At 39.9% G+C, this 13,018-nt stretch overlaps 1 protein-coding gene and 2 pseudogenes across 4 annotated transcripts in view; 2 read left to right on the top strand and 1 right to left on the bottom strand.

Annotated features, from left to right (window-relative positions):
* The window catches only part of ASTN1 (astrotactin 1), a 689,393-nt gene that overhangs the window by 559,434 nt on the left and 116,941 nt on the right, over positions 1–13,018 (top strand). The window lies entirely within an intron of this gene.
* On the bottom strand, positions 3,088–3,206 carry LOC134960349 (5S ribosomal RNA; annotated as a pseudogene).
* On the top strand, positions 4,396–4,514 carry LOC134960348 (5S ribosomal RNA; annotated as a pseudogene).

Below are 13,018 nucleotides of genomic sequence, written 5' to 3'. Positions count from 1 at the left end.
GAGTCTGCCTCGGACCCGTGTAAAATGGGTGAAGTTCGGGGGGGTTCGGATTCCGAGGAACCGAACCCGCTCATCTCTAACAGCAACACATAGTTTCCGCTCCCATTGGCAGGTTATAGGGGTTCTTGTGGCTGCCGCATAGCTGTGTAGACTCTTTTGGTGCAACAAAGCATCCGAAACAGTTTACAATAATATAACTGTTGCTCAGAAGTTTACAGCAACCGTGATTAGATATATTGCTGAAACCCTATCACACAAAAATAAAATTCAAAGTTTATGCTACGGTATTTTTTAAACCTTGCTTCCTAAACCCTTTAGCAGCCTTCCCCTGCTAACAGCAATTAGCTAGGACAGAGCACCCAAAGCCCTCTTCCCCAGCTGAACCCTAAAGGGCCCCATACACTAGAACGATAATGCCCAATTTCATCCGATTTCGGGTATTCTGCCCAATATATCGGATGAAATGGGGCATTTTGGAGGTGTTTCCGATCCGATGCGTGTTCCCGTGAGCATCCGATCGGATCCTCCAGATTGACCGTGCTGCACTAGTGATCATGCCTGACCCCGCAGCATGGCTGGGATCGCCCAAGATATATCGTATGCAGAAGGACAGCATACAATGTGTCTTGGGCAATCCTGATGCCCGGGAGGCTGCCGGGGTGATCGCCTGTGACATGACGGTCGGACATGTCGCAGTAGTGTATGGGGCCCTTTAGGCAGGAAAGCAGGAAGCCAGGAGGCCATGTGTAGTAGTAGTAAAGCCCTCTGATTGAGTAATGATGATGGTGCTGCAGAAGAGCTGAGTGTATGCCTGATTGTACAGCATCGCTCGTGTGTTATCGCACTGCGCATGTTCTGGAACCAAGCCTATGCATATACAGGCAATGCACAGTTGTACGCATTTCCACTTGCAAGGGGGATAGCTAGGGTGTAATAGTGCATTCTCACAGGGGTAATGTTCATTGAGGATGTGTTGACGGAATTGCGGGCTAGGCAGAGATGTGCATATGTGTAAATATACCTGTTTTCAGACTGATATTTTGCACCAGGGATAGGGTTGGTGTAAGTATTTACTGATGATGATGACGATGGGTATCAGACCAAGCCTAGACATACTGGATGGCCAGTCTGCTGGCAAATGCACACAACTTGGCATAGAAATATATCATTTCAATGTACGCAATGCATGAGCAATTCCAGTTGACTTGTATCTGCCCACATGTATGTACCTTGCCAGTTTTAGCAGATCCATCCTATGAGGACTGTCAACCCTATGTACACGAAAGAAGACTGCCTACTTACCTACTCTCCTGGAACGGTCAGGAAGCACCCTACAATTGGGTGGTGCTCCTGGCTGCCTGTGGACAAGTCTCCCAGAACCACCCTTGACCTGGCCCCAGCCGTCCACTTCCTGAGTGAAGTGAGCAAACCAGGGGCTGATGACACAATTTGAGTTGAATAATCATGGCCCCGACACCCCACCTCACAATACTGGTAATCACGCTAGCAATGGAATGGTCATCATGACGTAATTGCCCCCAGCACCACCCACTTCTACCACATTATGTTCCCCCTCAGTGCTGACCTGGCTCCTTCCTCCCGAAGTGGGCAGCCCAAAGGTTGCAAAGTATGGTAGAATACCATAAGGCAGTGTGTTCTGTAGGCTGTCAAAATGGCTACAGTTCATGAATGCACCATGCCTCTTTTAACCAATCCAAACCCACAGGGACCACCACCCACTGAACAAAAAACACCATAACACAGTGACATGGAAAAAAAGTGGCTACATCCTTTATTATGTAACATTCCAAAGCATACCTGTAATTACAAGTGGGTGAGCGTTGCAATTGCCCTGGACGCAGGGCCTATGGCAGTGATGGCTAACCTTGACACTCCAGCTGTTGTTGAACTACATATCCCAGCATGCCCTGCTACAGTTTTGTTATTTGGCCATGCTAAAACTGATGCAGGGCATGCTGGGATGTGTAGTTCAACAACAGCTGGAGTGTCAAGGTTAGCCATCACTTGCCTATGGCATCTACATTTGCCATGCAGGGTTTTTGGAACGGCATTCTGCAGCCTAGAAAGCCACTGCCTGGAGTGTCCATAATACACTCCCGACGCTTAGCTTTTCCCTCATCCCAGTGGAAAACCATTATGGATACTCTTCTGAACTTGTCCCTGGTTGCAGCAGCAAGCTGTCCAGACCAGTGACGTGTGATAAGGTATGACAGAGCCTTTTCTGTCATACTAACATATATAATTAACAGAAATTTGGTTTGGTTCCGCACAGGAAAAATGTGGTAATGATGAACATAGATTAATACACAGATTGTAGAAAACTGTTCAGGGAATGACCAACGATACTAAGTTTAAATTTAAAGATTCTTAATGAAGACATCTAAATAATTATTTGAGTTGGTGGTGCTCCCAGAGTCAGTAATGGTTAAGCAAAGAGAAGAAAAAAGAAAGACTCTGTGTTGGGGCACGCTTAGAAATTTGAAATAAGTTTATTAAAACTTAACATTTAATTAATAACGAATAAAAGTAATGAGGAGTTTGATACAAAAAAATTGTTCAAGAACACAAAGTAAACATATATATTGACAGAAATCAGGATAAGCCTGATACAAAATTATGGGCACCTGTGGTGAAAAATATACTGAAAAACATAAAAAATTACAAAAAATTTATATTATTAAGGTGCCTGAGTTAATCAAAATTCAAAATTGGAGTAGAGGTAAATGATATGTACATATAATCACCGCAGTGATAATTGTAGGTAAGCACCTAGTCTAAAACCTCATGAGAATAGATGAGAGGCACAAAGGTTCATAATTGAAATGTCAAATGACTGAGGGTAATCACCTGGTAGAGATTCTGTTTGCTAAAAGGCTAGATCCTTATAGATAACAAAGCATTTAAGATAAAAGTATGATTATTAAAGATACAAAAGAGCATTGATAAATAAGCCTAAAGGCAAAGCCAATTGTAGATAAATAGAAGATTTGCGGGAAAGTTGGATAAGGAATAGGTAAGTTTCAGAAGTTGCTCTAACACTTCTGCTGTTTGTGATCAGAGGTCACAATCTTACTGCACCTGATATTCCCAAGAGGTCACCCTACTAGGTACTGATCAGGCTTATCAGCGCTTAGCTTCCAAGGTCGGATGAGATTGGGCGTTGCTGCTGAAATATGGCAGTAATAAACACTAGGACACAAATGAGAGAGTGTAATGAGTAGTGAGCAACAAGGTACTTCTGCTGTCCAGTTTCTAGCGCAGATTCTCTGTTGCTGTGAGCATTGCAGAGAGTGGTCTCGCATCTGGATGAGAGGGTACTAAAAATAGAAGTGAGATATGCTCAGAATAGGGAGGAAACCCTGCCTTCTGCTGTCCACTGTCTTATATAGATATATAGCGGACAGTGGATGAGAGAGGTGGGTTAGGCTTACCTATTGAAAAAAAGGGTGGTGGGAAAATTAGAAGAAGGAGAAGAAATGGTAATGTGGTGAGATCACAAATTAACAAAAAATTAAGTAAATTATGAAATAAAACAATCATGAAATCAACGATTAATTGGAAAAAGGAAAGTAAACACAGGCTGCATGATAAAGGCTTACCAAAATGGGTATAAGACCCTGTTTATGCAGAAAGGATTCTGCAAAAAAGTATTACATTTAAAAGGAAATACCAGAAAATGGTTTAGAACAATAATTAAGGATCAAAAATAGCAAACATGGAAAAAAACAATATTGATTATATATCAGTATCAGTTAAATAACTGGAGTCCAAATGGGCACATACAATACCAGGGAGTCCCAAAAGTGATCTGAGCTGGAAAGAGTTCAGCATCACTGAGCACAGACGGACCGTTTCACCAGGGTGGCTTGTTCACTGTGTCCATTTTCTGGTATTTCCTTTTAAATGTAATACTTTTTTGCAGAATCCTTTCTGCATAAACAGGGTCTTATACCCATTTTGGTAAGCCTTTATCATGCAGCCTGTGTTTACTTTCCTTTTTCCAATTAATCGTTGATTTCATGATTGTTTTATTTCATAATTTACTTAATTTTTTGTTAATTTGTGATCTCACCACATTACCATTTCTTCTCCTTCTTCTAATTTTCCCACCACCCTTTTTTTCAATAGGTAAGCCTAACCCACCTCTCTCATCCACTGTCCGCTATATATCTATATAAGACAGTGGACAGCAGAAGGCAGGGTTTCCTCCCTATTCTGAGCATATCTCACTTCTATTTTTAGTACCCTCTCATCCAGATGCGAGACCACTCTCTGCAATGCTCACAGCAACAGAGAATCTGCGCTAGAAACTGGACAGCAGAAGTACCTTGTTGCTCACTACTCATTGCACTCTCTCATTTGTGTCCTAGTGTTTATTACTGCCATATTTCAGCAGCAACGCCCAATCTCATCCGACCTTGGAAGCTAAGCGCTGATAAGCCTGATCAGTACCTAGTAGGGTGACCTCTTGGGAATATCAGGTGCAGTAAGATTGTGACCTCTGATCACAAACAGCAGAAGTGTTAGAGCAACTTCTGAAACTTACCTATTCCTTATCCAACTTTCCCGCAAATCTTCTATTTATCTACAATTGGCTTTGCCTTTAGGCTTATTTATCAATGCTCTTTTGTATCTTTAATAATCATACTTTTATCTTAAATGCTTTGTTATCTATAAGGATCTAGCCTTTTAGCAAACAGAATCTCTACCAGGTGATTACCCTCAGTCATTTGACATTTCAATTATGAACCTTTGTGCCTCTCATCTATTCTCATGAGGTTTTAGACTAGGTGCTTACCTACAATTATCACTGCGGTGATTATATGTACATATCATTTACCTCTACTCCAATTTTGAATTTTGATTAACTCAGGCACCTTAATAATATTAATTTTTTGTAATTTTTTATGTTTTTCAGTATATTTTTCACCACAGGTGCCCATAATTTTGTATCAGGCTTATCCTGATTTCTGTCAATATATATGTTTACTTTGTGTTCTTGAACATTTTTTTTGTATCAAACTCCTCATTACTTTTATTCGTTATTAATTAAATGTTAAGTTTTAATAAACTTATTTCAAATTTCTAAGCGTGCCCCAACACAGAGTCTTTCTTTTTTCTTCTCTATACTAACATATATGCCAGAGTTTTGACTAAATAAAGTACAGGTATATGAATAATACAAAGAATATATTAGACATTTCTTCTTTGTATTATTTTAATCATTTTTACAGTCAAAACTCTGGAGTAAAAAAGTCTATGACAGGTGAGGTAAATCTCCAGCAGTATATACAGCACTGCTGCACCTGTGTATAATGCCCACATGAACCCTTGGGCTCATATACCATGTGTAAATCTGGCTCTCTGATACTAGCCAGTGACTCCTGAGCCATTTACCTCACTGCACTTCCCTGGTCCAGACCTTCCTTAGGATACTCTGGATGCTCAGCTTCTCTTTGGTCCCATGGCCCCGCCCCCTCATGGGGATGTCATGATATCAAATGTTTGGGGGGCACTGGGCAAGCACAGTGCCCCTTCAGGAGAACCCTCCAGAGCCACCATAGACAAGTTATATACGTAGAGATTCAACAATACTCATGTGACAGTACAGCTTTTGGGCTGCTGACAGAATACATGCAAAACACAACGATCAAACTGACAAGCAGAGAATTTAGAATCAGGTTTTTGAAGGGTTTAACTAAGCGCTATGTGTGGTTATGAGTAAATAAAGTAGAAATATCGGAACAAATAGAAGAAGGACTGGAATTAGGAATTATCACCAAGAAAGAACATGACTACATTTGCATAAAAAATCCAAGAATACCACTTTTTACCACCTCCTGAAAATACATAAAGACCAGGAAACATCACCAGGCAGACCAATTGTGTTAAGAATTGGATCCATCTCCTCTAACTTATCAAAATATATTGACCACTACCTTCAAGATCTAGTAGGAAAACAGAGAAGTTTTTTGAAAGACACAACCAGCATACTACAAGCTCTGAACACCATCAGGTGGGAACAAAGATATATACTGTGTACGAGTGACATCGAATCACTATATACTGCAATTCATCACCAAGAAAGGCTGCAAAGCAACACAACACTTTCTTTCCACACAAACCACCATATCAAATACGCAAATAAACTTTCTCATGGACAGTATCGAGTATATTTTATACCATAACTATTTTTGGTATGAGGCAGATTTCTACCTACAACAGTGCGGTACGGTGATGGGAACACCATTTGCACCGAGTTATGTGAATATATATCTCGATGGGAAGACTTGAACATCTGGGACCACAACCCTCATTTGAACAACATCGTATGCTGGCATCGATACATCGATGATGTCTTTTTCATTTAGAAAGGAACTCAAGACAACCTAACTGACTTCATTAGATATATTAACAACAATAAAATGAATTTAGAGTTCACCACTACAAACAGCAATAACACAGTAATTTTCTTAGACCTGGAAATCTACATAGAAGAAAACCACATTCAGACAAGAACCCATTTCAAAAAAGTGAACGGAAATAACATGCTATCACACAATAGCAACCACCACAGACAATGGAATGAAAACATTCTGGGTGGACAGTTCCGCCGATTGAAAAGTAATTGCACAGATGACAAAATCTTTGAACAACAGGGACAAGACATGAAAAACAAGTTCCTACAGAAAGGTTACAAACATCAGTTGGATCAACTGTTAGGGAAAGTTAAGATACTTGAAAAGACCGAACTGCTCACATTCAAAACAAATGAACAGAAAAGGATTTTTTGCTATCATTTATAACACAGTTCAATAGTAATCATACAGAAATCAAAAAAATTCTCAATAAACATTGGCACATTTTATTCCTTGATGAAGATCTAAAGGAATTAGTACCAAGAAAACCAAGTGCAATTTAGAAAAAAGCTAATAATCTAAAACAACAATTAACAAGCAGTTACCTACCAATACCCCCAACAGTAAAAACCCTCAATAAAACAAAAGGATTTCATCATTGCAGTTTGTGCTGGCTGCAAAAATCAACATACAACCACGAAACCTACTACATATTTCAAGTCGAACATGACAAAGGAAGAATTTGAAATCAAAGACCATATAACTTGCCAAACAGAAGGAGAATGTCCATGCAGAAAACAGTAAGTAGGACAAACCAAACGGAAACTAAAAACCAGAATTGCAGAGCACGTCTATAATATAAAAAGATATCTAAAAACACATAGCGTGTCAGCACATTTTTTTAATCAAACATAATAAAGCCCCCGCAGACTTAAAATTCATTGGTATCCAGAATGTCAGTGCCCATTGGAGGGGTGAGAACATAGTAAACTCTTTGAAGAAAAAAGAAACCGAATGGATCTACAGGTTAAAAACACTGGAACCACACGGTCTGAATATTGACATCGAACTAAATGTTTTCCTCTAAGAAACATACATAACACTTCATGGTCATTTTATAATTGTTCAAATTTGTATTATTCATTTATTTTTTATATTTTATCTTCTTTTTTTTCTGTTGTACTTTTATTTATTTTTATTTTTTATTTTTATTATTTTTTCTTATTTATTTTTTATATTTATTTTTTCTTATTTTAATTTTACTGCAGCACTAATTCTTTATTATTTCATCACCTTTTCCTATCCAAAATTCTTCTTCGCTTTACCTTTTCCATAAGGATAATATGGGATAAGAAGGTTTTCACCATAAGGTTGCCGCCGATAACGTCACTTCCGGTTCCGGCTACTTCAGTTTTTGAATAAAGTTTTATCAAATAAAAGGAGCAAAGGAGAAACACCATTCATCCTTGAGAAAGAATCCAATAGGATTCGAAACGAGTTGGATGTATAGTGGGAGCAGACACAGGAGAACGAGAAAGTCCTGCCGTCGCCAGCGTCTGACGTCACCAAATGCCGATGCCCAAACTTCCAGTAGAAGCACAGAGCGGCAACCTGACTCTGGCTGAACGTAGGGTTATTACCAATAAGCAGGACTTGAACCTCACCCACCAAGTGTTTGAATAGCTCCAACAAAATACCTAGAAAGGCTGTAAACATCGAATCAATTGACCATTGCTTTTACTCATATTTTTTTATTTTTTTCATTGTCCCTTCTCTATTGTCCTTATCTTTTCTACAATTTTCTTTGCTGCTCCCACTGCACTTTCTTCTCCAACTTTTCAATTTCCACAGCTGCAATTATTTATTTTATATTTTATTATTTATTATTTTTTATTTCTACTCTATATACTCATAACCACACATAGCGCTTAGTTAAACCCTTCAAAAACCTGATTCCCTGATCTAGAAACTGAGCAGCTCATCAGAAGCACAGCAAGCTATTAGCATTTCCCATATCATTAGAGAATTTAGAATACTGAAAAAAAAATGATTAATACACATTTTTTTTCTTTTTTATATATCCAAGACAAACAATACAGCGTTCTTTTATTAGGACACATTGCTAGACGTATGCCATATACAAATGTAACCACAATTAATATCATGTGGGTTCCAGAATTACTGGCACGCTGAAGATGACAAAAAAATAAAGCAAAAGAAAAGAAAAAGGACAGATAAAGAGCTACGTTTCATGGTCATAATGATGAGAAAGCAAAAATTCTTTATTTTAATAGAATTCTTTTTTTAACAAAATACACAAATAATATTGTTCCCCCACAAAAATATAGGTTTCCAAATTATTAGCTCTGCTGTTCCTTGTACTTTATTCAGATTCCTCTGGCACAGACAACCTTTCTGTAAAATACTGTATTAGCCTCAGTCCACATTTGTCCATATATTTTGCTGGTTTTAAGTGTCCTGAGGCCTATTCAAACCACACCACACAGCAGAATGAATTAACCATCATCATCCCAGCTCTACTCTTTAGTTTAGGCCAGTGGTTTCCAAAATGTGTACCATTGGGGTGCCTCAGGACACTTGCAGGGATGCCCTGGATTGGTGGTCAAGGACCGGTTCAAATTATTTAGGGTCAACGTAATAGAAAAGACCAGTGCTTGTGGTTTTCAATCATAAAATATGTGTACAAGCAGAAGTGAATCCTGAGCCTCACTACATAACTGAACCTAAAGGTGCATACACACTTACCATAAAATGAACAACGTTGCTCATTTTTTTTCCTTCCTGAGCGACGTCGTTCACTTTCTCGGCAAGTGTGTATGCCGGTAATGACGACCGATGTGCGGCACCGTGGGTCGTTAACGACCCTCAGTGTCGGCGGTGCATGCATGCTCAATCTGGACTGTCATCCAGGCGCTGCCTGCACGGCCCAAACACTGCGTGACATCACTGAGCGATATGAACGGTCATATCACTCAGTGTGTACGGCCGGCCGCCGACCGGCTGGGCAGGGAGGGGAAACAATAGACGATGTCGCTCACAGAGCGACGTCGTCTAGTGTGTATGTACCTTAAGCATGACATATACATAAGATGTAAATACAGTTTACTTAATTTATTTATTTTTTCTGAATTTCTCAATAAGAAACTTTTGGCCTAGGGGAGACATTAAAAAAATTATGATGCCCTTGAGCACCGTGATTCAAAAACGTTTGGGAAACACTGGTTTAGACTATAAATGATAGGATTTTATCGATGGGACTTTGCACCTCTGCAGAGCAACCTACAGTAATGCAAAGCTTGGTTTCTGGAAAATTTCACTAACAGCAATAAGTATTTCCTATGATTCATATAAGACCAGTGTCGGACTGGGGCACGAAGGTCCCACCGGGGGGAATGCAGTTATAGGGGCCTATACTTAGGGGTGTGGCCAGCCTACAAAGAAATACACAATAGTTTAGTGCAGTGTAATGCAACATATCTACCATGTATAATACAAGTGCACAGTCTGGAACCTGATCCCTAGAGGAAGGAGTGGGCCCTCAGGCAGTGGGGCTTACCGGTGGTTTCCATGGTACCCCTGTGGGCCAGTCCGACCCTGTATAAGACTGGCAGAAAAAAAAGTCCCACCTTATCAACAATCCTCTGAAATACTTCACTATGACCATATGTATTTGTGGAGACCAACAATTCTTTGGCTTTTTATTGCTTTTCAGTTCTTTGACTTTTGCTATGGCGATGGATGAAAAGTAATTTTTTTTATCCACATTACTCTTTTTTTTATAGCTCTGTGAATTAGGAAATGTAAAAAATGCTTCTTTAAGGATTATTTCCATTAGCTGAATATTTTGCATATTTTGTTTACTTAAAAAATGATTCTGATTATTTTAAAACCTGTGTTTAAGAAAAGAATGGGTTTTAAAATGATTTGAAACAATTTGCATTGGAATAAAAGCCTGTGGTTTTCCCACGTGTTTGCCCAAGGTATTTTTCTGTACTACAGTATTTATTTTATGCTAATTGTTTTATTCATCTTCATTGATATGCTTATATGACTCAGACTATGAACAACCCAGTTGCTTAACCAGCGTGTAGGTTTATTGAAGTATAACCACTCCCGGCCCCCAGACTGAGTGGTCGCATCTGCTGATCTCTTCACTCAGTGGGCCCAGCAATCCTGTGGATCAACTGGATGCCCCCACCACCGCCACCACCCACCCACCGGCTGCCTGACTATCACCACAGCTGCCACCACTGCTGCTGATGCCTCCCGGTCACCACTGCTGGTATCTCCCGGTCGTCACTGCTGCTGCTGATGTCTCCTGGCCACCTTGCTGCTCGTGGTGGTCAGTGTATAGAGCTCCTGCTCTTCTCACACGGCTGTGCTATGAAAGCACCAGGAGCTCTCTGCCTGCTGCCATCTAGCACAACTTAGCTAGTTTGGACGGGTGACTTTCAGATTTTTAGTGACATTTAAAAGATTCTGCTTCTTCTCTACAACCAGCAACATTAACTAGGCTATAATCTGCACTGCAATGATACCTTGGGTCCAAGTACTGCAGCACACTGTGCTGCTGTAGATCCAAATTCACCTCAAGGGAAATGTGAAACTACTCTTGAAGGCTCAGCTCCCCTTTAGCTTATATTCTAATTCCCTGGTTGCCCTGCATTTCATATGTTAGATCATCCTCGGGAGAAGGTTAGCTGCTACCAATCTGTTTACCCCGGAGTGGTGGCAGCTGTCTGTACTAGATTGGTAAGGTAATACTTTTTTAACAGAGCTGCAGTGAAATGTGAGCTTACTACAGAAAAAAAATTATTTTATCTTCATAGTTCATCTTTCCCATTTTTGAGTTTAGTTTTCCTTAAATCGAACATTTGCAAAGGTATGTCAAGTTGGCTACATTCTCAGAGTCAATTGGGGGAATTTATGAAGTGATGGGTTTGAAATCCCAGGTAAGTTTGTAGCAGGTTAAAGTAACGGTGATCAACAATAGGTTCAGTTTAGTTTTGACCATGGTCTGGATGTAGATCTGTGGCAGATCCCATCATTTTCAAAGCCCCAGCAAACATGCCGCTTAGTACATTTTTCCCAACAAATGTTGTAAATGCAAGAAAGTTCATAGTCCAGTACACTGTTCAGGTGGCCATGCCTCTCTGTCTGCCTCTAGTGTCAGTTGCTTTAACAGTCAATTATATCATCCGCACAAGTCCTTCATGAAGGTCGGTTATATGAGAATCTCATAGTTCTTCTTTTAACCTCACATGTTTTTTTAGTTATAGGAGACTCTCATGATACTTCATTTATTTGAACAAATTATTCAGAACCTCTCACAGTTCTTATGTTTATGAACCTCACATGGCCTAGAGGTTATCATCCTCACACCTCTTTCGCTCCCGAGTAGATCTACAGTTATATGAAGCACATAAGGTCTTCACTTTTATTAAAATTCTTTTAATTATATGAGCCTCAGTTATATGAGCCTCTCACACTTTTTCATCATTACCAACCTTACATAATCTAGAGTGAAGTAAACTTCTCACAGTACTTCAGTAATATGAGTCTCTCACAGTTCTTCATTATTACCAATGTCACAAGTTCTTCATTCACTTGAGTTTTATGTTTTTAAATGATGAAACCTTCTCTTGGTACTTCAGTTCTTTGAACATAACAAATTATTCTTGTGAACCTCTCACATTTTGTCAGTTGTATGAACCTCATCCTCATGCACCCTTTGTCTAGTTTCAAAGTGATGTAGGGCCAGATGCATCATCGGTTGGAAGGTGATGAAATGGAGAGTGAATAAGTACCAGCCAATCAACTCCTAATTGCCATTTTTCAAACACAGCCTGAGACATGGCAGTGAGGACCTGATTGCTTGGTACTTTTTAATTCTCGATTTTATCACTTTCCAAGCGATGATGCATCAAGCCTATACTCTGTTATCAGAATCTATAGCACACAGAGTCAATGAAGGGAAGGGACAAGCAGGGAGTAACTCCAGTAGATACTTGTTGACTTATGCAATAGGGATAATGTGAAGGGGAGTAAAAGCAGATGTGTGCCAGTAATGGGTGCAGGGAGTGTGGTGCACACTGTCCCCAGGGTTGAGGGGCCCCACACCATTCACTAGGCACCCATAGACTATACTTCTCTTTCTGGCAGTTCAAAAGAATCACAGAAAAATGGCACTGGCACGATTCCCCCTGGAAATATGTGTACTAGACTTTGCCACAGTACCAGAGTGTACTAGGCTCAATCTCAAGCGTAAAAGGGAGGGTCCACACGAAGACCCCCCTCCGCTCTTGAAACACCCCTAAATGAAAACAAACATACTTGTTTAAGAAAAAATAGAGGCCAACTGGAATTTCTATTATTTTATATATGGTGGCAAAGCTTGAGCGTACCCTATTTTTTTGACATTTCATTGCTATTAGCAGAGGTGCAGTAAGAGAAGTCAAGCAAAGTGTCTGGGCTAATTAGTTTATATAGAGGCAGAAGTTGCTCTCAGCCTCAGGGAGACAACATATGGATTTAATACCTATCAATCAGGCTAGAGCTGTGGGAGGAGCTTAGAGTTTAAAAGGTTTGTGTTTCCTGTGAGCAGGCATGCTGGATGA

This window comes from Pseudophryne corroboree, chromosome 9 (assembly GCF_028390025.1).
Source record: "Pseudophryne corroboree isolate aPseCor3 chromosome 9, aPseCor3.hap2, whole genome shotgun sequence".
Classification (NCBI taxonomy): domain Eukaryota; kingdom Metazoa; phylum Chordata; class Amphibia; order Anura; family Myobatrachidae; genus Pseudophryne; species Pseudophryne corroboree.
The sequence above is the reverse complement of the archived record's forward strand: the minus strand, read 5'-3'. Positions and strand labels throughout refer to the sequence as shown.